Source organism: Nelumbo nucifera, chromosome 3 (assembly GCF_055504915.1).
Source record: "Nelumbo nucifera cultivar China Antique chromosome 3, China Antique-T2T, whole genome shotgun sequence".
Lineage (NCBI taxonomy): Eukaryota > Viridiplantae > Streptophyta > Magnoliopsida > Proteales > Nelumbonaceae > Nelumbo > Nelumbo nucifera.
The window spans coordinates 78,210,267-78,215,031 of record NC_142651.1 but is presented as its reverse complement, the minus strand read 5'-3'; positions in this window follow the sequence as shown (position 1 = coordinate 78,215,031).

Below are 4,765 nucleotides of genomic sequence, written 5' to 3'. Positions count from 1 at the left end.
CCCTAGAGCGATGGAGGGCAATCAACGAGGAGGTCGGGAAGCTCCTTGCAGTCGATTTTATCAGGGTGGTCCATTACCCGAGCTGGGTGGCCAACCCCGTTCTAGTGAAGAAGGCTAACGGTAAATGGCGCATGTGCATCGACTACACCGACCTGAACCGAGCTTGCCCAAAGGACTGCTTCCCACTTCCCAGGATCAACCATCTGGTGGGCGCGACCTCGGGGCATGAGTTGTTAAGTTTCCTATATGCCTATTCGAGCTACAACCAAATCAGGATGGACCCGGCTGATGAAAAAAAGACTGCCTTCATAACCGAGCTTGGCCTCTACTGTTACAAGGTCATGCCCTTTGAGCTAAAAAATGCCGGTGAGACCTTTCAATAACTTGTAAATAAGTTGTTTGAGCCATTGATTTGCCGAAAAGTAGAATGTTATGTAGACGACATGGTCGTCAAAACCCAATTTTCGCATGAATTAATACAAGACTTGCACTCAGTTTTTGAAATTCTGCGTAGATTTAACATGAAGTTGAACCCAAATAACTGTGCCTTTGGTGTCACCTCGGGTAAGTTCATGGGATACATCGTTAACCGGCACGGCATTGAGGCTAACTCAGATAAAATAAAGGCTATCCTAGACATGAGACCACCACGAATGGTAAAGGAGGTTCAAAGGCTGAATGGCCGAATAGCTACTCTGAGCCGCTTCATGTCCAAATCGGTAGATCGCTGCCTACCTTTCTTTAAAGCAATTAAAAGCAAAGGGTTTGAATGAACCCAAGATTGCCAGCTCGAGTTCGACAAGCTCAAAAAATACCTTGCTAGCATACCGGTCTTAACCCGAGGAGTCCTTGAAGTCCAAGGACTCCTGGGAGTCCAGGAGTCCTTGAAGTCCCACACCGCCTTAGCCCGCTCGGCCTCCACCATGGTGTCGAAGTTCCGAGTTTGGTCCTGAAGCGTGGACTCCAAGTCTCGAACCTGCTGGCAGAGAAGCTCCCTCTCCACTGCCACCCTCGAAGACTCTTCCCGATAGCGAGCACTCTCCTCAGATAATCAAGTGATCTGCGCCTCCTGGTCCCGGACGAGCAGTTCCTGGGCCTCGCTCCCCTTTCGAGCTTGAAGGATGTCACCTCAGGCCCAGTCGAGCTCGCCCAGGAGCTTCTACACGGTTGACCTCTGAGCACGAGCGTCGCCGGAGTGAATGTTGGTCTGGAGGGCCATGGCGTGGATGGCGGAGTTCACCTGCCAACAAGAGAATAAGGTCGGAAAAGAGAAAAGGAGAGAAAAGAATGAGAAGGAAGAGAAAGGACACTTACCACCATGTAGTGAGCAGAGGCTAGCCTGGCGAGCTCTTTGGGGTCCATCTCTCCCCAGCGGGCGACCTCCTCATGGCCGACCGCCCTTCGGCTCTTTCGCGCAGTCACGATGAAATCATTAACACCCTCCCAAACTGTTGCCCAGTTGGGCTTCTTTGTATGGCGTGGGACCCAAGCATTGATCTACACATCAACCACATGGGTTCGGCCCAACCTTTGTTACAAGGCCTAGCCGAATTCACTGGAGATGCAAGATTAGCCCATCACATGGACTATATGGGCCCAACACTTAAACTAAGTGGTCCCTGGGCCAAGCCATCTTATAAAAACCTAGGGACTATGGGCAGATGCAAGATTAGCTCATCAGGTGTAACCCTAAATGGCCTTACACTTAACCTCTCAGCCCATAATGATCAAACACTACCCGACAAGAGAGGACCTCTCCCTCGGCTACAAGAAACAGTGTTGCACTCTCTGCTCACATGGATCCCGGGAATTAAAACCATTTGCAAACATTTTGAAACCATACATATCTATATATCTTATATATAATATTTGCAAAACAAAATTTCAACGATTGAAATCAACTGCCGGAAGTTTGGTTTCCATCAGAGAGTGCATCCCCGATCATTACCTTTGTCTGACAAAGGGGCTGATCCTATCACTATAATCACCCACTCAGATGAATTCTCAGACTATCCCAACATACCCAGGTTTTGACCCCTGCTAAGGATCTCACTAATTGGCATATCAAAGACAGTCCAATCTGACACATAGTGCAGTATCATAATCGAGTCTAGGGGTCAAGTGTAACTTTTTAGTTTTGCTCATCAATCTCTAAGGTCCAGGGCAATACTGAAAATCTGGTCTGGTTCAAAGATTCAAGTAATCCTACACTACATGTGCTTTAGATCTCACCCTAGCAGTTGAGACAGGCTACCCCAACACTTGGCAGCACACCGGTGTCAGCCTTGGTAGGATAAATCTCCTCAGATTTATCCAACGGCTGTGAACATTCTAAACTAACACGAGTCTCATTAAGTGTTCAGTTTAAGGGTCTTAGACAGATACCACACAAAATGAATCAAACATGCACTTTATTCATTTACACTAAATGTCAAAAGTACATCAAAATTGATTGGAGCTAAGGACATACAAAACTGTCTAACACCAACCACACTTCCGAACTAACTCAACTGTGTCTGATTTCATTGTGGGCTAGTAATACCCTTATCATATGGCCTTTTGAGCTAGCGCTCAGCTCCTCAAGTGTCTTCCGTAGAGAACTTTGTGGATCTTACGTAGCACTTGGTCAGCTTCTATTGACGTAAGCAGTACAGGTAGGGGAGCGTGAATGACCTGCGATATAGCCAATCGTCAATGATTACAAATAGCAAGCGGACTTCTGCGTTGCATTATGATCTACAGGTAGGGTCCTATGGCAAAGATAATCAATGAGTTGACCTATCTAGCTCGGTTCTACGACCATAACAGGAGCGACTTCTTCTGCCATTCTTTCTATGCTTGTGGCAAGTCTTCAATGTACACAGTCCTCTTTGTGTTGTTCGTCGCACCGACCAACTTGGAGAGCGCATCGACCTCGTTGTTCTCAGACCTCAGGACTTGCTAGATGTACCAAGAGCGGAAGTACGAAAGGATCTCTTGACCTTGGCTAGGTAAGCCAACATGGTCGGCTCCCGATGCTCATATTGCCCATTCACTTGGTTGACAATCAGCTGCGAGTCATTACAAATGACGAGGTGCTTCGCGTCAACCTCCTTTCCCAATGGTAGCCCAGCTATAAACACCTTGTACTCAACTTTGTTGTTTGATGCCCGAAACATGAATCGGAGGGCATACTCTTACTTGACCTCACTTGGTTCATTAAAGATCAGTTCGGCTTTGCTTCCTCTCTGATTGGATGAGCCATCCACGTGAAGGATCCAGGGCTCTTCATCCTAGGTCGAGATGAGTGCCGCGCTAGTTGAACCCTCCAAAGTGTTGACAAGTTCATCCTCAGGGGTTGGAATGCTAAATTTGCACTTGGCGACAAAGTCAACTAAGACATGGGCCTTTATTATATGACGTGGCTCAATCCAAATATTATATTCGCCAAGTTCGATTGCCCACTTCGTTAGTGTCCCTGACACCTTGGGCTTTTTGCAAGGCTTGCTTCAGAGGCCTATCGGTGAGCACAACATGGGCTTGAATGTAGGGGCACATTCGCGAGTTGCTAACACCAGTGAGAAGGCCAACTTCTCGATGTTGGGGTATCTGGTCTCGAAGGCGTGCATGACCTTGCTTACGTAGTAAACATGTAGTTGCACTCTGTCCACCTCTCGAATTAAGACCGAGCTAACTACCTTGTCACTCATGGAGAGATAGAGTTTTAGCTCATCTTCAAATTTCGGCCTGATTAGCAAAGGTTAGGAACTTAAAGAATGGAAAACATATTGTCCAACTGACTTAGACAAAAATCGTTTCAAGGCGACTATTCGACCAATATTGTATCTAGGTTGGCTTTGATGCCTTATCGACTCACTATATAATCAAAAAACTTGCCCGACGTAACACCGAAGACAAACTTGTTCGGGTTGAGCTTTATGTTGTATTTTCTTAGTACATTAAAAACGTTGTTTAGGTCAACGATTAAAGTTTTTGAAAATTGAGTTTTTACTACCATGTCATCAATATAAATTTCAATTTTATTTCCAATGAGTTCAAAAAAGATTTTGTTTACAAGGTGTTGGTAGGTCACCACAACGTTTTTCAAGTCAACGAGCATAAATTTATAACAGTACAAGCCCGTTTCAGTTACAAAGGCAGTCTTCTCCTGGTCAACTGCATACATTTGAATCCAATTGTAACATAAATAGGCATCCATGAAGCTCAACAGCTCAAACCCTGATGTTGCATCTACCAGGTAATCTATCCTAAGGAGCAGGAATAGGCTCTATTGAGATCGGTGTAGTCAACTCACATGCGCCACTTGCCGTTGGCTTTCTTTACGAGAATTGTATTTGCAATCCAACTCGAATATTGAACCTCTCTCATGAAGTCTACTACGAAGAACTTCTCGACAGCCTCATCTACTATCCTCCACCACTCCTGGATGAGATTGTTTTTCCTCTATCGGATTGGCCTATGAGTTATGACAAAGGGATCTATGTCGGGCATATCGACAACTGACTAAGCAAAAATATCTAGATTACTAATTAAAAAACTTACCAATTTGAAGCACAGTGGTTCCTGGAGAAATGTACCGATTTGCATTGTCTTTAGGGGCACGGTATTTGAGACTGACACTAGGATAATGCCTTCCATTGGGCAAGCTCTTTCCTCGTTGTTCTCTAGGGGTCGCTCCAGGTCAACATCGACGTCACGCTTTCATTTCCCCTTCAGTACCGCTACATAGCAATTTCACGATTCCAACTGGTCGCTGCGCACTACG